The sequence below is a fragment of the Pelodiscus sinensis genome, chromosome 24 (genome assembly GCF_049634645.1).
Source record: "Pelodiscus sinensis isolate JC-2024 chromosome 24, ASM4963464v1, whole genome shotgun sequence".
NCBI lineage: Eukaryota > Metazoa > Chordata > Testudines > Trionychidae > Pelodiscus > Pelodiscus sinensis.
The window spans coordinates 24,619,269-24,640,791 of NC_134734.1; the positions used below are offsets into that span (position 1 = coordinate 24,619,269).

The following is a 21,523-nucleotide window of genomic DNA, read 5'->3' on the forward strand; positions in this document are numbered from 1 at the left end:
GTTGGGACTGTGTTTTCAAATGGGCATTACATTGCATATATCAACATTAAAATTATTTGCCTTTTTGTTGCCCAATCACCTAGTTTGGTGAGATCCTTCTGAAGCTCTTCACAGTCTGCTTTGCACTTAACTACCTTGATCAGTTTGGCATCATCTGCAAATTTTGCCACCTCCCTGTATATAAACCATCTAGAGCAGGGGTTCCCAACCTGGGGTACTCGTACCCCCAGGGGGTACGAGAAGTTTGTCAAGTGGGTATAGGGAATATTTGGTAAATAACTAGATTATCCTAATTGAAATATTCCAAAAGTAGTAGTGTTAGTGAAAAAAGCTGTGGATTTTAGAGTCTAGAATTTATTTCCTTTCATATTGAATAGGGGGTACGGGAAGGTTTGCTAAAAGCCAAGGGAGTACGGGGACCAAAAAAGGTTGGAAACCCCTGATCTAGAGAAAGGGGTAAATAGGTTGATTAGGATTTGTCCCAGTACACACCCTTAGGGGACAGCACTAGTTACCTCTCTCCACTCTGAAAACTGACCATTTATTCCTACCCTTTGTTTCCTGTCTTTTAACCATTTATCAATCCAGGAGAGGACCTTCCTGCTTATCCCATGACAACTGACTTTACTTAAGAGCCTTTGGTGAGGAACCTTGTCAGAGGCTTTTTGGAAATCTAAGTACACTATATCCACTGGATCCCTCTTGTCCACGTGTTTGTTGATACCCTCAAAGAACTCTGGTAGATGTTGAAAACAACCAATAGTCTAGTAGCACCTTAAAGACTAAATTTAGCACAACCTACTTCTTCAGGGTTGTGCTCACGGTAGTTCATGATATCATCTACATGTTTTGTGAGTCTTTAAGGTGCTACTAGACTATCTGGTAGATTTAGACGGCATGATTTCCCTTTTCAGAAACCATCCTGACATTCCCACAACAAATTATGTTCATCTATATGTCTGACAATTTTAACCTTTACTATAGTTTGAACTAATTTACCCGGTACTGACATTAGACTTACCCGTCTGTAATTGCCAGCATCATCTGTAGAACCATTTTCAAAATGGCCGTCACGTTATCGATCTTCCAGTCATTAGGTACGGAAGCTCATTTAAAGGACAGGCTAGAAACCACAGTGAGTAGTTCCACAATTTCCCGTTTGCGTTCCCAAGGCTTGGGAGAGATTAATTTTAACCATAGGGCATGTTGTTCCGTATTTTCAGGAAAGGATTATAACCCAGAACTCCTGGTTTCAAGGCCATTGACCTGACTGAAAGGACATCCATGGATTTCATAACCATTGGGTCACAAGCATGGTGAAGAATTACAATTAGGCGTTCTAAGCAAGCCAAATTAACTCGCCCAGCCCGCAAGCAGTTTGAAGGATAAGGTGCACCTTGCCATTGGTGATTTACTTGTCTTCATAGATGAAGAATGAATATGAAATACTGGGCAGGTCAGCAGATTGTACCATTGATACACCTCTGAGGCACCTTCAGATGCTGAAGATAATCAAAGCAGAATGAAGGAAATCAAACGAGATGCATTTTCCAGTAGGCACCAAGGAAATCAGGGGGAGGATAACAGGAAAATACCTGTCTCGTGAAAGCTGAAGAAAAAATGAACTTGCAGAGTGCAGTAAATCATTCTGTGTGACTGGGAATTGATTAACAATCGTTATCTGTGATCGAAACCAGAAAATAATTACAGGGGTTATTGAGGCAAGTAACCATTTTGTTTGGTTACTTGATCTGATTTCAATGCATTAAGGGTGTTTCCTTTGCTAAGAAAGCGTATAAAAGTGCTAGTCGGTACAGGTGCTTCTATCAACTTCTCTTGACTTCATCCACGTGTTTTCAGAGAACTATCCATAATGACTCCAAGGCTGCATCTAGACTGGCATGATTTTGCGCAAATACTTTTAACGGAAAGACGCACAAGAGAGCGTCTATACTGGCATGTGCCTTTGCGCAAAAGATTTGCTTTTGAGCAAAAGCATCCGTGCCAGCGTAGACCCTCTCTTGCGCAAGAAAGCTCCGATGGCCATTTTAGCCATCGGGCTTTCTTGCACAAGAAATTAACGCTGCTGTCTACACTGGCCCTCTTGCGTAAGAATTCTTGAGCAAGAGGGCTTATCCCTGAGCAGGAGTGTCAGAGTATTTGCACAAGAACCACTGATTTGTACATTACGAAGTCAATGTTCTTGCACAAATACTCACGGCCAGTGTAGACAGGCAGCAAGATTTTGTGCAAAAGCATCATGCCAGTCTAGATGCAGCCCAAGAGCTCTCTCCTGAGTAGTTGTAGCTAAATTAGTCCCCATCATATTGTATGTGTAGGGTTGGTGTCCCTAGCCTCATTTTACTAGAAGCTAGAAATGGGTGGCAGGGGAAGGTTCATGTCCTGATTCCCTGTTCTGTTTGCTCCCTCTGGGGCACCTGGCATTGGCCGCTGTCGGGAGACAGGATTCTGAGCTAGGAGGATGTTTGGTCTGAGCCAGTGTGACCATTTTCATGTTCTCACCCACACATTCCCAGGGAACTGCAGGACACGAGGGTCACAAACCAGTAGCCCATCCTGGGATGGAGCCTGGAGAACTGAGCAGCGAACGTGGGCATTATAGAGAATGAAAGCGTGCCTGGTATGGGCTAGGGATTGAGTCCAGAGCATCTGAGGAGGGATAAGAAATAGGGTTGTTCTCTGGGATGAGTTGTTCAGACCTGGCTACATCTTCAAAAACTGCATCGCCCCTCCCCACTACAGCCCCCCTGACCGTCACTGGGCAGGTCAAATATTGGAATAAATTGCCAAGGGAGGTGGTGGAATCTCCCTCTCTGGAGATATTTAAGAACAGGTTAGATAGACATCTGTCAGGGATGGTGTAGACGGAGCTTGATCCTGCCTTGAGGGCGGGGGGCTGGACTCGATGACCTCTCGAGGTCCCTTCCAGTCCTATGATTCTATGATTCTAGGTCTGGTGCTGGGGCTTCAGAGGCTGTTGCTGGTTGTCCGAGGAAGGGAGAGACTCTGACTGTGCCAGGAACTGCCTGGGAAGGGCCTGCAGGGTGGGAATGGGAAGTCACTGGGACTGTTGTTTGGGGAAGTGCAAGGGAAGGAGCACAGCCGAGAGATGGAGCCTGAGGAGGGGCCCAGAGCTCTGCCCAGTGCACCAGGACCCAGGGCTGCTGGCACTGGGGAGGAGGGGGGACACTCCAGTTTCAGAGGGGATGTGTAGCTTGTGGCCTTGACTGGACTGACCCACAGCCCCTGCACCGGGCTGTCTCTGCTCCAGCGGCAGCTCTTTGGAGGGTGGAGGGGTGTCATGCAAACGTCTGGGATTCTGACACCCAGAGCGCGCGCTGTGGGGCGGGGTACATGGTGTCAGTGTCGTGGCCGGCGGCACAAGTTTCATTTATTACTGCTTGGGAGGGGTAGCCGTGTCAGTCTCGAAGGTGCTAGCTAACAAAACATGCAGCTTTGGTGGGCACTGCCCACTTCTTCAGATGACTGGAGTTGAAGGGATCCAGGTTCCAAATAAATAGCAGAAAAAAGAGGGGATGGGGAGGGAAAGGAAAGGAGAAAGTAAGAGGAAAAGCATAATCAATTAGAACCCTCTCCATCAGCTTCATTTAGCATGGACACGCTGAGTACTCGGAAGAACCTGGTCTTTGGCTTTTTGCCATGAGGATGTGGAATGTAGCCGGCAATCCAGTTAAGGTCTTTGCTGAAACCTCTGCTGTAGGGATCTTTCCTTGTTTAATTGATTTTATTCCACTGCGTGCTGTGGATTTACATTAGGAGTGATATTGAATCCTCGTCTGTTAGAACCTGTGTAAATTGTGATGTAAAGGCGTGTGAATTCTAACCCAGGGCCATGGGGTGTATTGTGTTCATCACGCCTGGCGGTTCCCAAGGCCCACCACTGAGTTTGTGCTGGGCCCAGCCAGCTGGAGGTGCCACCAATTCTGAATCCATTTAGAAGGAAGGGACTGTGACGTGGGGTGGACAGAGGATTCCCAGCTCTCCAACATCACCAGTGGGGCACTCAGGATCCCCTTTCATATTCACAAGATCAATCTCCCAGGCAAACTGGCGCATGTGGCCTGTTCCCGTGTAACCCGGGGAGGGTGGGGGTGGGAGTTACATGAACATTCTCCGAAGTTGGACAGAACATCCCAGAAGGCAGGCAACTCAAACCAAACAAAGCCTCACGCAGCCTCGTCCACGAACGCTCATGCAATCACTAAATGATAAACCCAACGACTTGCTCTAACACTTACCCACTGGGGCATGGGTGCATGGAGAGAACCGCTGAGGTCATGCCAACTTACGTTTGTTTCTGCTGAAGAAAAGCTGGCATGAGTGGAAACATAAAGACACAATGGCCCTTTGATCCTCCTTGCTTTGAACCAAAGGGGGGTGGAGAGGTTGGTGGCTTCCTCGTAGCCGGAGAGGGTGCTCCTTAGGACCAGCGCAGGAACTCCTGTGATAATCCCGCTGCAAGCAGGCTGGACCTGACTGGGTGCGGCAAGAAGCCCACGGCATCGGTGCAGAGGGAGAAAATCCAACCTACTGGGCCAATGGCCCCTTTGGAAAGCTGCTGGAGGGCTAAGGGGGGAAGACTGGAATGAATGTTACGCACACAGAGACTGAGACGTGGCTATTGATCTGAGCAAGACCACTCGGGGGCACAAGACTAGAGCCACAGCCTGGGGTGGGCAAAATCAGTCCCGGGGCTGGATCAGACTCGCCCAGCTGACTGGCAGAGGTGCAGGCTTACAGCCCATAGCATGTCTAGCTGCTGCTTCCCTCCTTGCTCTGTCTTATAGCCCAGCAGCTCCCCGGTTCTCCTGCTGGCTGTGCAGAGTGGAGGGAGTGGGGGGAGAGGACAGAGCTGCCATCAAGGTGTCCCTTTGCCTCTGTGCCCCCCCTCTGCAGAACAGGGGTCGGGGATAGGGAGGCACCGCATGGCTGCTCCAGTCTGAAGCACAGATGCTGAGTGCCTGAGAGGAGAACCAGTCTTGAGAGGCAGAGCGTGTTGCTAAAACTTCAGGGCTCAAACTTCCTCCCTCTCACTCTCGCTCTTGCTCTTGCACATGCACATGCACACATGCGCATGAATGCACACACACGCACACACATGCACACCCATGCACGCACATGCATGCACACACACACGCGCACATGCACACACATGCACACACACATGCATGCACACACTTGCACATGAATGCACACACACACACACACACACACACACACACACATGCACACACTTGTCTTCATCTCTGCCGAGCAGGGCAGGGGGAGACATCAGAGCGGTACAGCTTCCCCTGTCTTACAAAAACAGCGCCCGGCTTCTTACCTCACATCAGCCGGCAGACACACGCCCTGTGTCACTGTCACACACACAATGTCACACACTCTCCTAGTCTCTGCACCGTACACTCAGTCTCTGGCACAAAGTCTGTCTCTCCCATACAGAGTAGCCCCCTGCCCCACCCCTTCTGCCTGAGGCCCCACCCCACCCATGAGGGCCCGCAACCGCCCTGTAACCGTGCACTAAAATTCATGAAGTGGCTTCTCTGTGACCGTGAAGGCCTATCCCTGGTCTAAAATTATCAAAAGTGACTCCTGGATGCTCAGCCGGAGACCTCTTGACGAGGCCCTTCTGGTGTTCCGCAGCGCCTTTGTGCCACGGGTGTCTGTGAATGTTTCTCCCGTTGGGAGCCAGAACTGAGCCACCCAAAGACCCCGGCCGATTGACCAGTCCATGGTTTGAAAGGATTGGGGAGCTCACAGGCCCGGCCTCCTCCTGGTTCTGCTGAAAGCCCCAAGCTGGGATTCTGTTCTCCCTTGCACTTCCAGAAGGACCGCATGGCCACTTCCACCTCTGCTGAGTGACTTGAGCATGACAGCAATGTCAGACCAGATTGCCTGCGCTAGGCTGCGGGGCGACCTGGTTTCTGAGAATAAAGCAGAGAAGGCCAGTGACTGAATCTGGACCTTCAACCGTTCCTGCTCCCGCCTGCTAAGAATTTCCCTTTGATCCTGGGTGAGAATGAGGGAGAACTGAAGGAAAAGTCTCTACTACAACTGAAGCCATCGAGATCTTCAGACTACTTGCCAATGGTTTGCTGTCCACACAAGAGGCAGTATCAACCAGATATGGGGAGTTTGATGGGTGCTGGTAGAGGTTCAAGACTACATACCCCCTTACAACCCTGCGGTCAGTCATGGGGACAGGGCAAATGCCTTTTGGGAGGGGGGTCTCCATGTACTTGGTTTGCTTGCAGCAGAGGGGCCTGAACTAGATGTCCTCTCACGATTCCACCCAGCCTTATCTTATGAGCATTCTTGGCGGCTGTGTGATATTAGGGCAGGGAAATAGATTGACTGGAAATAGAGAACTGAAGTTCATTTACTGTTTGAGAGATATGTAACAAGGACGTAACTTCCCTCATGTATGGGCCAAGTAATGTGCCTGATTCTCGTCCTCCCTGCGGGTTCCAGAGGGATTGATTAGGGCACAGGGCTGGTGCTGACCGTCAGCTTAGGGTAGCATTTCCTCAGGAGCGCTTTAGAAGAAGGAATGTTGGGGGAAATAAAAACCAGAAGGTCCTTGGTATAATGCAGAAAACAATTTTAATGGGAAATGGCCCCAGGGTGCACACTGAAAGAATTCATTGATACAGAACACAGAGAACGCATTTCCAGGAGCACAGGGAAAGCAAGAGCAGTCACCAGCAACGATGTGAGGGGTTCCACACAGCGTGTTCACTCACTTCCTGCAGCTGCAGGGCTTGAAAATGGTGTCACATCTGGGAGCGGTTTTACTCGCTGGCTGTAAAGGGCTCAGCACGAGAAAGGACAAGGCAAGCTGCAAGCATGAGACAAAGTCCCAGAACGAGACAGACCATAGTGCTCAGGTACTAGGTAGCATAGGAAGACATTGGTAAGTCCAGTTCATAAAGTGAAGATCACCCACAACCCCCCGGCATGGAGTGGAATTGTAGATGTTCCTGCACCAACAGTTGCATCGGGAATTTCCATAGTGTCATTCTTTTCCTGCTTGGTTTCGGTTCCTTGGAGCTTTTGTCTGGGTTTAACATGGCGGACAACAGTCATATCGGTTAGCATAGCACTTCCGATCATATCTCGACCATTGTCTAAAGGAGCCCCCATAGCCACCACCAGAACAACCCCCAAATCCACTTCCAGATCCACCCCCAAGAGCACCACCATAAACACCACCCCCAAAAACACCACCGTAAACACCGCCCCCGGCACCGCTCCCAGCACCACCCCCAGCACCACCCCTAGAGGGGCCATAGGGGCCATAGGGGAGCCATGGTGCAGAGCTTCCCACAACACTGTCTTGCGCACAAGTGGCAAGAGTTGGTCCCGGGAATCTGATAGCCACTGGTGGAGCAAAGACCACGGCTGTGGAGTCACCGCAGGATGTGACACATGGATCATTGCAGACAACGGCGCATGGCTCTGGGCATAAGTCGGGACACGGGTGGCATCGCGGAGCACATGGAAATGTCATCGTCGGCGAGTGTTGTGAACCTGAAACACAGCAGGGAGCTTAGGGTAAACACAACCCACAATTCACAGTGTCACCAGAGATTCACGGCTCATGTTGTGTGGTAATAGCTGTGAGGATCTGCTCCCGTTTCTGCCTGTAGTCTTATCCCTATTCACCACTAGTCTTCTTCCCAACCATTCCTCAGAAAACCTTCTCAGATTCTGGCTTTCTCCTGCCTATGCCAGGAGCATTCCCAATTCCTAGTCCAGGTAGGAAATGTTCTCCTTCTTCTCAGTTTTGATTGGCCACTTTTTCTTGAGATCAGCACTGCTTGGAGCTTGCCACCACGCCCTCCCACGGTTACATCCGCCTACCCCTCTTGCTCTCTGTTTCTTGAGGATGCTCCCACCCAACCTCAGTCCCTTCTCTTTACATCTTCTGATGCCATTCAAAAAAGCTGTCCTAGGACGCTCAACGTAAGTCTTTCTCTCTCGCTGATTCATGAGGCTGTAAGTCTCCAGGACTTTGCAGAATGCATCCTAGACTGCTCAAGGAGCTGACTGAGGAGATGTTGGAGCCATTAATGAATGTCTTTGAAAGGTCATGGACTACGGGAGAGATTCCAGAAGACTGGAAAAGGGCAAATCTATTGCTCATCTACAGAAAGGAACATAAAGAGAAGCCAGGGAATTACAGACCAGTCAGCTTAACCTGTGTACCAGGAAAGTCAATGAAGCAAATACTTAGTAATCAATCTGCAAACATGTGGAAGAAAATACAGTGATAATTAACAGTCAGCATGGATTTGTCAAGAACAAATCTGACCAAACTCACCTGAGAGCTTTATTTGGCAATGAAACAAGCCTTGTGGATGGGTAGAAGTGGTGGACATGATATACCGTGATTTTAGTAAAGCTTTAGATGCAGTCTTCCATGCCCTTCACATAAACAACTTAGGGAAATACAACTTAGATGGGGCTACTATAAGGTGGGTGCATAACTGGCTGGACAGCTATTTCCAGAGAGCAGTTATCAATGGCTCACAGTCATGCCAGAAGGGCGAAACAAGTCAGGTTCCCGAGGGCCCTTTGTAATCATTAGCTACATCAGTGATTAAGATAATGAGATAGAGAGTACTCTTCCAAAGTTTGTGGATGATACCAAGCTGTGAGGTGTTGCAAGAGCATTGGAGCATAATATTAAAAATCAGAAATGATCTGGACAAACTGGAGAAATGGTCTGAAGCAAATAGGATGAAATCCCATGCAGGCAAAAGCAAAGTCTTCCACTGTTGCACACATACAACGTGGAAAATGAATGACTAGGAAGGAGTCCCACTGAAAGGAATTTATAGCTAAAAAGATCACAAGCTAAAAAGGACTCAACAGTCTAACACGGTTGCAAACAAACAAACAAAACAAAACAAAAGATCACTATTCTTTTGGGATGTATTAGCAAGATTGCCAAAAGCAAAACATGGGAATTAATTCCTCTGCTCTACTCTCTGCTGATTACAGCTCATTGGAAGTATTGTGTCCAGTTGGAGAAAATCCAGAGAAAAGCAACCAAAATGATTAAAGGCCTCATGTACGAGGAAAGGGCGAAAAAACTGGTTTATTTCAACTGGAAAATATAACCAGAGAAAGGACATGATAACCCTTCTCAAGTACTGAACACATTTTTGCAAGAAGCGGGGAAAGAACTTCTGCTTCTTAACTTCTGAGGACAGGGCAAGAAGCAATGGGCTTAACTTGTGGCAAGGGAGGTTTAGGTTGGACAGTATGAAAAACTTCCTACCTGTCAGGGTGGGTAAGCAATAGAATAAAGTGCCCGGGGAGGTTGTGGAGTCTCCATCATTGGGGGTTTTTAAGCTCAGGTTAAACAAACAACTGTCAGGATGGTCTAGCTAATACTTAGTTCTGCCGTGAGTACAGGAGACTTGACTAGATGACTTCTCAAGGTCCCTTCCAGTTCTGGTATTCTATGGTGTCAACTGCCAATGACAAGTTACTAACACACCTAAAGTGTAGGCTAACTTTGCCTTGGAGGTGAACACACAGAGCTGCCCAAAATTTTAGTTTCAAGTACAGCTACAGCTCTCGACTGAACTGAAAAGAACCATTCAGTATCTATATATGAAAGCTGACCTCTGTAGTTCTATAGAAACAGGAGGACCAGATCGTCAGTCTAGGTAAACCTTTTGACTCCAATTAAATCAGCTGAGGCTCGGGCAATGTGAAATTCTATATCTAAGGTCAGTCGTACAGTCTTTTATCAAAGCGGATTGTGGTTGAGATTTGTCGTAACTCTCTAAGGTGTTTCCATATCCACAACCCAACAATAGGTATTAGGGAGAAAAGGGGTCTGCATCTCATATGGAGATTTGAAAATCTCAACCTGCTGTTTTTAACAAAGCATCCCCAATTCTGCAATCAATGCCCTACAGAAAGTCCTGTAGGTTAAGCCGTAAAAGCTCTGTGTCCACAGCTCAAAAATAACAGAGTTTTGGTACAGGAGTAGTTCCAGAATTAAAACTATCACTAAAGGCACAAGAGTAATCTGAGTCAAAGAGACTTACCCAGTGCACCAGGCAGATGAAGTCAAGAGGAGTCGATAGAACCACCTGTACCGACTAGCACTTTTATACGCTTTCTTAGCAAAGGAAACACCCTTAATGCATTGAAATCAGATCAAGTAACCAAACAAAATGGTTACTTGCCTCAATAACCCCTGTAATTATTTTACTGGTTTCGATCACAGATAACGATTGTTAATCAATTCCCAGTCACACAGAATGATTTACTGCACTCTGCAAGTTCATTTCATCTTCAGCCTTCACGAGACAGGTATTTTCCTGATATCATCCCTCTGATTTCCTGGGTGCCTACAGGGAAATACATCTTGTTTGGTTTCCTTCATTCTGCTTTGATTAATTTCAGCGTCTGAAGGTGCCTCGGAGGTGTATCAATGGTACAATCTGCTGGCCTACCCAGTATTTCATATTAATTCTTCATATATGCAGACAAGTAAATCACCAATGGCAAGGTGCACCTTACCCTTCAAACTGCTTGCGGGCTGGGCGAGTTATTCTGGCTTGCTTAGAATCCCCACTTGTAATTCTTCACCATGCTTGTGACCCAATGGTTATGAAATCCATGGATGTCCTTTCAGTCAGGTCAATGGCCTTGAAACAAGGAGTTCTGGGTTATAACCCTCTCATGAAAACATGGCACAACATGTCCTATGGTTAAACCGAATCTCTCCTAAGCGTTGGGAGTACAAGAAAAGTGGGATCGAAATGGCTGTAGGAGAAGGGAAGGGATGTTTTTGTCTGGGATAATGTACCTAACAAGGTGCAGGAAGAATCCCATAAAAGGTGTAAATCATGGTCACTGACTCATGGCACCTATGGGTAAGGAACGAGCTTTCGTGGGAAATTAAACTAATCCGGAGTGTGATCTACTTAAGCTCAGGCTGCAAGGTCCTTCTCTCTGAGAAAACTCCCCCTCCATTGCCAGTAAAGAATAAAATTGTCAGACACACGTTTGAACATAATTTGCTGGGGGGAAATCAACATGGTTTCTGTAAAGGGAAATCCTGCCTTACTAATCTACTAGATAGGCTAGTTGCACATTAAAGACTCACAAAACACGTAGATGATATCATGAGTTTTTGTGGGCACAACCCCAAAGAAGTAGGTTGGGCCCCAAAAGGTCATGATGCCATCTACTTGTTTTGTGAGTCTTAAAAAATAACGAATAGTCTAGTAGCACCTTAAAATCTACCAGAGTTCTTTGAGGGGGTCAACGAACTTCTGGACAAGGGGCATCCAGTGGATACAGTGCACTTAGATTTCCAGAAAGCCTCTGACAAGGTACCTCACCAAAGGCTCTTAAGTAAAGTCAGTTGTCATGGGATAAGCAGGAAGGTCCTCTCATGTATTGAAAGCTGGTTAAAAGACAGGAAATAAAGGGTAGGATAATTGGTCAGTTTTCAGAGTGGAGAGAGGTGACTAGTGGGGTCCCCTAAGTGTCCGTACTGGGATCAAACCTATTCAAGCTATTTATAAATGATCTGAAGAAAGTGATCAATTTAGTATCATCTGCAAATTTTGCCTCTTCACTGTTTACCAACGTAGTGAAGACCAAAGCAGAGTATGAAGAGCTTCAAAAAGATCTCACAAAACTAGGTGATTGGGCAACAAAAAGGCAAATAATGTTATTGTTGATATATGCAAAGTAATGCCCATTGGAAAACATAATCCCAAATATAGGTACAAAGTGATGGGGACTCATCTATCGAGATCTTGGAGCACAGATAGTTCTCTGAAAACAGCCACTCAATGTGCAGCAGCAGTAAGAAAAGCAACCAGAGAGTTAGGAATTATTCTCTCTCCCTTTGTTAATTAGACAGAGAATATTTTACTGCCTCTGTATAAATCCATGGTACGCCCACATCTTGAATACTGCGTGCAGATGTGGACACCTCATCTTAAAAAAGATATATTGACATTGGAAAAGGTTCTGCAGAAGGAAAAAATTATTCTGAGTTTGAAAGGGCTGCTATATGAAGAGAAATTAAAAGGACTGGGACTTTTCAGCTTAGAAAAGAGGAGACTAAGGGGCGATATGGTAGAGGTCTATATAATCATGACTGGTATGAAGAAATAAGGAAAAGTTATTTACTTTTTCCCATAACCTAAAAACTAAGTGTCACTAAATGAAATTCTTATGTAGCAGGTTTAAAAGAAACAAAAGGAAGTTTTTCTTCATGCGCTACATAGTTAACCTGTGGAACTCCTTGCCAGAGGATGTTGTGAAGACCAGACTTTACAAAGGTTCAAAAAAGAGCTAGAGAAATGGATGGAGGTTAGGTACATAGATGGCTTTTAGCCAGCCTGGGCAGGAATGGTGTCCCTGTCCTCAGTTTGCCAGAAGCTGGGAATGGGTGACAGGGGAGGGATCACTTGATGATTCCCTGTTCTGTTCATTCCCTCTGGGGCACCTGGCATTGGCCATGGTCGGCAGACAGGACACTGGGCTGGATGGACCTTTGGTCTGACCCCGTCTGACGGCTCTTTTGTTTATTCTGTGTGGTTATTTACAACAGAACAGAATCAAGCCCGATGCATTTCCTTCGTGACAGGAGGGGTGTAAATGGAATGATACTGGGTGTGAACACGCTGCATAATGAGTTGAGATTAAATCAGTCTTGAGGGTGTAATGGCGCCTGTCATTGAGTCTGGAAGGCTCGTAACACCTGCCCGGAATGGGAGGAGAGCCAGCTGTGGAAGATTGTGTTTCATAACTGACAAGCGCGTCTTGCACCATGGGAATACGTGATCCACGCTGTGGCCTAAAACAGCCTAGAAACGTCTTCCCAGCTCAGGCCTCTTCTCACTACTTCTCTCAACTTCTCCTCGTTGGTGAACCCACTAAATCTGACATCATGTGACCGCTTCATAAATATTTGCCTCTTCCTTTGTTGTTCGTTTAGCTTCTGGCTCGATCTTGCACTTTAAGGCTGGACATGAATGTGATCTGCAAGCACTTGAAAGGAGGCCATAGAAACAGATGGGGAAGAGGTCTTTGTTCTTGTCCCCGAGGGCAGGATAAGAAGCAACATGTTCCACCTACCACAGAGCAGATTTAGATTAAATCTCCGGAAAAACTTCCTAAGCTGTAAGAAGATAAGGAGAGTGGAACAGAGGTGGTGGAAGCTGTCGAGAGATGTTCTAGGTGGCTGAGATCAAACAAATCCTGCATCTTGTCAGAGGATGAGACAAGAAAACTCTCGTGGTGCTTTCTGACCCTTTGGCTCTATGAGTCTAAAAAGCTTGTGATTCTTTCTACTGTTAAGGGACTATTGTCCTCAGAAAAGTGTCCGTGAACTCAGTTAGCTACAGGCACGGTGGCTTGCCAAAGATAAAGCAGCTCATTTCAAACCCTCGGAATGTCTGGAGGGCTTTTGTTCTGGTTAATTTCATTGAAGAAAGGGGGATTTCTATTACTTAGGAAAGAGTTTTAAAACGCCAAAGATATTTAGATAATTACACAGTATTAGGCAACCTCTTCAGCCTACTTATATGTGTCAACATATTTCCACCAGCTGAGCATCTCATCTTCAATTTACATCTAATTAAGGCAGTTGAGTTTCATGAATAATTATTCCAGCATAATGAGAGGCAGAGAGAGATTCCCATTCTCTGCTGTAGGGATGTGATGCGAAACTATCGAAGAAGCAGAAATTAAAACATTTTAGTCTCTTTTGGACACCTTTTCGGTTGTACAGACTTGCTCTGATAAATCTGTGTCTTTATGCGACAAGGGACAGAACAGCAAAGTTGTGATTCTCAATCGGGGCAAGATTTTCCAGGGGTTGCATCAAGGTATCTACATATTTGGCTACTGTTACAGTGAACTGCATAAAACACACGACTGAAGTCAGCCCAGACTGAACTATCTTATAGACCAGTGGTCCCCAACCTTTAGAGGCTGCTGGGCACCAGGGGGCGTGGCCGTTAGCCTGCCGGGCGCCAGAGGGCGGGGACACATGCACGCCCGGGGCCGGCGCCCCCTCCTCCCCACTAGCGCCTCGCGCCCGGACTGGTGCTCCTCCTAAGCGCCGCGCGCCCGGGGCCGGCGCCCCCCTCCCCCACCCACCTGCCCGCCCGCCCTCCAAGCGCCGTGCGCCCGGGGCACGAGTGGCCAGTTCGTGGCACTCCCGGGGCCGGCGCTTACCATGTGCCCGGGCCAGCTCCGGCACACAAATGGCCCCGCGGGCACCGTGTTGGGGACCACTGTTATAGACAATGACTTGTTTGTACTGCCGTGTATACTATATACACTGAAATATAAATATAGGCAGACACACAAATTGCTAAAATATAGAGAGAGATTGTAACATAAACAATACAAGTCCGTGAGTCTGTCTGCAAATCCCTTTCTTTAAGGACTCTTCCAAAATGGTAATAACTCGGACCACCAAATTTGTTATGCAGCTTATCTTATCCTATCTCAAATCAAGGCCATGGTTTGGTTGTGCCAGGAAAACGGGATGTGCCTGAAGTTCAATTGGTTTCCGTAACCTTGAAAGGGAGGGGGCTGTTCAGAGGGACGCAATACTGCAGAGTGGACCTTGGGGCAGCTGCATCGTGCAGGGAGTGGCTAGCTGGGGTGGGGCTTGCCATCTTGCTGGCCACCAGTCCTGGTAAGTGGCAACTCTGCTCCAAACATCTCCCAGTGCAGGGCCCAGGGAGCGCTAGTGGGAAGTCTGCATGGTGTCCCCTCCCCATCCCGGCTGGCTCCTTCTGTCCCCCCAACCTCTCCTAGCTCTCTAGTGCCAGGCCCAGGGACTGCTGGCAGGAGGCCTGCACAGTCCCAGCCTACCATGGGGCCAGACCCAGCCAACGCTGGGCAAGTCTTCTAGTGGCTTTATATGAGTTACATGGTAAAAATGAGAAAGGAAGCGCTGTGTCCATACGAGTGTGCTGTGACAGTCGGGGCATTTTGGTTTGATTTTGCAAGTGGCCGATAAGTGAGGTGAAAGTTGATGGGACCCCAGACAGCTCAAACTCAAAGGGGGGGGTACATCCATTGAGGACGGTTGATTGCTGCTCTGCCGAGGGGAATGAACCCGTAGTAAAACCCAGCATGAAAATTCCCCAACTCCCATGTGCATGGACTGCAGCCTTGAATCCACCCTCTCAGATTGTCTGAATGAGGAGAGCGTCATTCAAGGAAGCTCTGCAATGACTCATTGTGTCCTCTGAGGATTCTCCTTTCACAAATGTGTTAATTCTTGCTCATTAGCATCTCGCGCTGATCTATTCTCTGTGGCAAACAAACGCCGTGTTAGGGTGTTCTTCAGAACTCATTTGCATTCTCTGATTAAATCTTCTGAAGGGGACCGGCATGATGAACATTCTCTGCGCTCTCCTTATGAATTTCAAAGTAGTGTACATCTGTGAGAGAAATACTCTGTATGTGCCACATTCTTGTTCTGTTTCAGTCAAGGGTGTAACCAAGCCATTCTCCCCGGGTTTCAGTTGCCTTTGGGTTTTACCAGAAAATCGCTAGCAAACTGCAGGACATGGAGGTCCGAAAAGACTAGCAAACACCCCAATGGACCCGTGGGAGCTGAATAACACACAGGAATGCAGAGAGGCAGAAAGATCCTGTGGGAAGGGCCATAGAATGGGACCAGAAAATCGGAGGAGGTTCAGGAAGCAGATGTTCTGTGGGGTGAGTATGTCAGCCCCTGGGACAGGGTGTTTGCCTGCTCTGGCCCCTTAAGGGCACAACCCCAGCCCTGAGTGAGGGCAGAGAGCAAAGCCCCAGCGGAGGCAGCTCTGCTAAGGAGGGCCCAGCTCGGGGCTGTACAAAGAAGGGCTCTAGGAGGGAGGGGGAGCTGCCTGCTGCTCTGGAGAGGGAGCAGAAGGGACCTGCCTGCCAGGGAAGCAGGAGGCTTCCTGGAGGCAGAGCAGGGCTGGGGAAGGCAGGCACAGTGGGGAGGCTCTGGCCAGGCAAGCTCCCCGGCTGCAGGGCCTGAAGCAAGGCCCGAGGCTGCTAGGGCTGTAGAGAGGTGTCCATGGTGGGCAGGGGCAGCAGGTCCACCCCTTTGCCAGTGACCAGTGGCCATTGCAGATGCAGTTTTCCCTTGAGACAGGGGTTAGATGGAGACTGGCAGTGGGTCACTGGGGCAAGGTGGGTCCAGGGGAGCTGTGCCGGTGGGCACAGGGCACACGAGGAGGGAATGCCCCTACTGGGATGGAGCAGCAAGATCTCACCCAGATAGTACGGCCAAGGGGAGGACACCTCCTGTGAAGGCAACAGGGGGCCATGAACATGTGGGGCCTGTGGGGAGCCGGGGCACCTGAAGCGGGAGTGCACTGGGGGACCTGCAGGGTCCCGGCTCGCCCTGAGGGAAGGGCTGGGCCACGAATGGCCTGGAGAAGGGCCGGGGCCAAGGGAAGGACAAGCGGTGCTTCCGTTGCCAGGCTGAGGGCCATATCAGAAGGCCCTGCCCTAGGGAAAGGGGCGGGGGGCTGGGAAAGGTTCAGCACAAGGCTACTCCGAAGGGGGGAGTGGTGAGGGCAAAAGCCTCCGGTAAGGGCGTGTCTGAGACCAAGAGGCCCAAGACGATTCTGGGGACCCGCCTGGGAACAGGCCGTGCGTCAGTGGGGAGCCAGACCCTCGCTGGGCTGGAGAGGACCCTGTGGGGACCCAGACCCTCGCTGGGGTGGAGGGGACCCAGTGGGGAGCCAGACCCTCGCTAGGGTGGAGAGGACCCTGTGGGGAGCCAGACCCTCGCTAGGGTGGAGAGGACCCTGTGGGGAGCCAGACCCTCGCTGGGGTGGAGAGGACCCTGTGGGGAGCCAGACCCTCGCTAGGGTGGAGAGGACCCTGTGGGGAGCCAGACCCTCGCTGGGGTGGAGAGGACCCTGTGGGGAGCCAGACCCTCGCTGGGGTGGAGAGGACCCTGTGGGGAGCCAGACCCTCGCTGGCGTGGAGAGGACCCTGTGGGGAGCCAGACCCTCGCTGGGGTGGAGAGGACCCTGTGGGGAGCCAGACCCTCGCTGGGGTGGAGGGGACCCAGTGGGGAGCCAGACCCTCGCTAGGGTGGAGAGGACCCTGTGGGGAGCCAGACCCTCGCTAGGGTGGAGAGGACCCTGTGGGGAGCCAGACCCTCGCTAGGGTGGAGAGGACCCTGAGGGGACCCAGACCCTCGCTGGGGTGGAGAGGACCCTGTGGGGACCCAGACCCTCGCTGGGGTGGTGAGGACCCTGTGGGGAGCCAGACCCTCCCTGGGGTGGAGAGGACCCTGTGGGGAGCCAGACCCTCGCTGGGGTGGAGAGGACCCTGTGGGGACCCAGACCCTCGCTGGGGTGGTGAGGACCCTGTGGGGAGCCAGACCCTCGCTGGGGTGGAGAGGACCCTGTGGGGACCCAGACCCTCGCTGGGGTGGAGAGGACCCTGTGGGGAGCCAGACCCTCGCTAGGGTGGAGAGGACCCTGTGGGGAGCCAGACCCTTGAAGAGGGGAGCAGGCTGCTCCCGAGAGTGGGGAGCCTGTAGAAGGGGAGGGATGCCCTACGGGCCCTGCTAAGGCAAATATCGGGGTGTTCGGGTTCCCCCGCCCTCCGTGGGAGATACTGAAGGGGGAGGGTGTGTGACAGGGAGTTCGACCAGCACTGGCCCTTTAAGGGCAAAATCCAGCCCTGAGCCAGGGCTCCGAGCAAAGCCCCAGCTGAGGCAGCTCTGCTAATGAGGGCCCAGCTGGGGGCTATAAAAAGGGCTCTAGGAGGGCGGCGAACTGCCTGTTGGTCTGGAGAGAGATTAGTAGGGACCTGCCTGCCAGGGAAGCAGGAGGCTTCCTGAAGGCAGGGCAGGGCAGGGGAGGTTCGGTTCTGGCCAGGCAAGCTGCTGGGTTGCAGAGCCTGAATCAAGGCCCAAGGCTGCTGGGGCTGTAGAGAGGCAGCCGTGGTGGGCAGGGGCAGCAGGTCCACCCCCCTTTGCTGGTGAGGAGTGGCCATTACAGATGCAGTTTGCCTGAGGCAGGGGCTAGGTGGAGACTGGCCGGGGGTCCCTGAGGCAAGGGGGGAACAGGGGCCCTGTTCAGATGCTGGCGTGGGTGCTGTGGGGGGGCAGTGCCTTGCAGAGGATGCCAGAGGCAGAGAAACGCGGGGAGACAGCAGCTTGAGGGAGGCGCCCAGCGAGTCATCAGGCTCATTCCCAGGGCTGCCGGCTGGAGGTGCCATGAGGGGAGTGCGCCCTGTGACAGCCCCCGTCCGTGTAGCTGGGGCTGGGGGGTTGTTGGACTCGCTCCCAGCCATGGGCGGTGGGGGGAAGGCAAACTACCAGGAACGGCCCCGGTCACACTCCAACCCCTGCTTCAGCCTGGCTCCCCAGGCCGGCACCGTGCTGAGGCTGGGGACATGGGCAGTGCGCCCTTCTGTGCACCGCCCTTCTCACCCCATTGCTCTGGGGCAGGGGAGACTCTCCTGGGGGGCTCTTGGCTCCCCTACGGGACAGGAGTGGGTGGAGGGCCTCCCCCAGCCCTGTGTTCACCCACCGCCCAGGCTCCCAGCCCCAGAAGAAAGGGGATGGCTGGAGGGGAAGCCAAGCGTCGAAGACTGACAGGCCCCCAGGCCGATGCTTCAGGTCAGCCTGACCGACAGGGTGAGTGCAGGAGGCCCGGGGCTCCCTCCGCAGAGCCGGCTGCGGCTGCCTGGGCCTGAGCTGGGAGACGAGCTGCAGCAGCCAGATCCAAAGAGGCCGGCGGAGCAGCCCGGGGAGCTGGGCAGGAGGCAGAGGAGCGGCAGCCTGAAGCAACCCGAAACTGGGCGGGGTGAGCAGTCAGGGAGGCAAAGGAGGGGCCCAGGCAGAGGCCCCAGTCGAGGGAGACACCCCTGCCGAGGGCCTTGCGGGCTGGACGTGCAGGGGGATTGTAACCTCGATGTGGGGGAAGGGGCTGGCATTGGGCCGAAGGGTCCTGCCACCTACAGTCAAAGGGCTCATGGCCACCACCAGCGCGAGTGTCCAGCCCCCAGCATCCCTGATGCTCGGCCAGGGCCCGAGAAGGAGGCCTGGGCCAAGCGCGGGCCAGACGGGGCATGGCCCTGGCGCTGTGTGTGAGGTCTCCATGCCACAGATACGGGTTTTCCTTTCACCGTTCTGTTTTCCTCACTTTGAGCCAGGGTGCGGCTTAGCACATTGTTGCAGGAGCTCAAGCAAAGACAGTGAGGATCCTGGGGGGGGCACCCAAGCCCACATCCTGTGTGACCAGGGCTAGATTGGAGGGTGAGCCCTTCCCCAGCCCCTACCTCCAGATCCCAAACCCAGCTCTGTCTGGGTCACGAGGACTCTGACACCAGGAAGGGGATCCCCAGAGGTCGGGCCGGCCTCCGGGTGAAGGGAGCAGGAGCGGGGAGTCCGATCCACTTGCTGGAACAGTTTCACCAGAGTCATTTATAAGCCAGCAAGAGTCTCCACAATAGCAGGACCTTTCCCCCACTTATCACAGACTCATAGAGCACTAGGGCTGGAAGGGCCCTTGCGAGGTCATCGAGTCCAGTCCCTGCCCTCACGACAGGACCAAGCACCGTCTAGACCATCCCTGGCAGGCGTCTGTCCAACCTGCTCTTCAATATCTCCAGGGAGGGAGATTCCACAACCCTCCTGGGCAATTTACTCCAGTGTTTAACCACCCTGGCAGGCAGGAAGTTTTTCCTAATGTCCAGCCTAAACCTCCCTTGCTGCAGTTTAAGCCCCTTGCTTCTTATCCTATCCACAGAGGCCAGGGAGAACCACTTTCCCCCTCCTCCCAGTAACACACTTTTGGATACCTGAAAACCACTCTCATGTCCCCCCGCAGTCTTCTCCTTTCCAAACTAAACAAGCCCAGTTCTTTTAGTCGTCCCTCCTAGCTCATGTTCTCTAGACCTTTAATCATGCTTGTTGTTGTTCTCTGGATCTTCTCCATTTTCTCCACATCATTCCTGAAATGCGGTGCCCAGAACTGGACACAACACTCCAGTTGAGGCCTAACCAGCACAGAGCGGAGCGGAAGAATGACTCCTCGTGTCTTGCTCACAGCACTCCTGTTAAGGCCCCCTAGAATCATATTTTTTGCTACAGCATCACACTGCTGACTCGTATTTAGCTTGTGATCCGCTCTGACCCCAGATCCCTTTCTGCCGTGCTCCTTCCTAGACAGTCGCTTCCCGTTCTGTGTGTGTGACACGGATTGTTCCTTCCTAAGTGGAGCACTTTGCATTTGTCCTTATTAAACTTCATCCTGTTTCCCTCAGACCATTTCCCCAGTTTGTCCAGATCATTTTGCATTATGACCGTGTTCTCCGAAGCCCTTGCAACCCCTCCCAGCTTGGGATCATCTGCATCATATTCACCGGAACCTCTTTAATCCGGCAACCCTGGGAATCAAGTTCTGCCAGATTAAAGACTTTGCCAAGCCAGGGAGGGTGCTGTGGGGTCTGGACGTGAGGGGACTGGTGAGGGGGGGCTTGCCCCTCCCAGGCACCATCTCCTGCCACCGAGGGAGGTTCACGTGCATCATCTGCTCCAAAAGGCTGAATCGCCATCCTGGAGCGTGAGCCGCTTAAAGAAAATGCAATAGCTAGAGAAACCTCACAGCAGCGCCGGGTCGGGAGAGGTGCACCAATGCAACCTCCCACAGACAGAGCCCACTGCTCACCCGCCCCTGCCACGAGCACATGGCTCCGGCGAGACCCATTTCCAGGTCAAGCCGAATTCGGTTTGGGTTCCGCACACGCCCACTAGTCTGCAGCAGGAAGAAATGGCAAAAAGCCCTTTGCTCCTTCCCCAGCTCAGCCGATGGTGCCGGCGAGGCGTGCGGGTGCTCACCAGCCTGCTCCGAGGCAGGAGGGAGACTTGTACCGTAACCCACCTCCACGCGGCTGCACTGGAGCAGAGGGGTCGGGGGCACATGGCGGGCAGGCAGGGAAAACAAACCCCACCCAGTCAGTCAATGCCCTGCCACAGGACAGCACTGGAGACCCGGGGGACAGACCGAGTGAGTGTGACGTGAAACGAGGCCACTAATCTGTCCACGGCCACACGGGGAATGTCTGACGGCAGCTCAGCCAAGAGTTTCAAAGTGACCCCTTGGTGCTCAGCCCGGCAGGGCCTTTCTGACATGGCTCAGCACCAGCTTCTGCCATTGGGATGCCCACGGATATTAGTTGGGAGCCCAACACGGAGCCACCCTTGGACACAGGCAGTGTTAGAAACTCATGACTGACACAGATTTGCCCTGCCACTGGTACTGGACACAGGCCAGGAGTCTGTTCTGCTTTCTGCTTGTACGGGAGTCAGAGTAAGACATCCTCCAGCTTGACAGTATTTTGACATTATTTTGAAATAAGTGCCTGGTGTGTAGACATGCGCTAAGTTATTTCAAAATAATGTTGCTGTGTAGACGTGGCTTTACAGACAGGCAAAGTGAATTCAAAG

The 21,523-nt window shown here is 51.4% G+C and overlaps 1 long non-coding RNA gene across 1 annotated transcript; it reads right to left on the reverse strand.

Moving 5' to 3' along the window:
- Positions 1 to 6,626: 6,626 nt before the first annotated feature.
- LOC112544259 (uncharacterized) lies at positions 6,627 to 10,460 on the reverse strand. The gene is made up of 2 exons (XR_003087573.2): positions 10,110 to 10,460; positions 6,627 to 7,572 (listed from the first exon to the last, which is right to left on the reverse strand). It is a non-coding gene; the product is annotated as an uncharacterized LOC112544259 (long non-coding RNA).
- Positions 10,461 to 21,523: the final 11,063 nt, after the last annotated feature.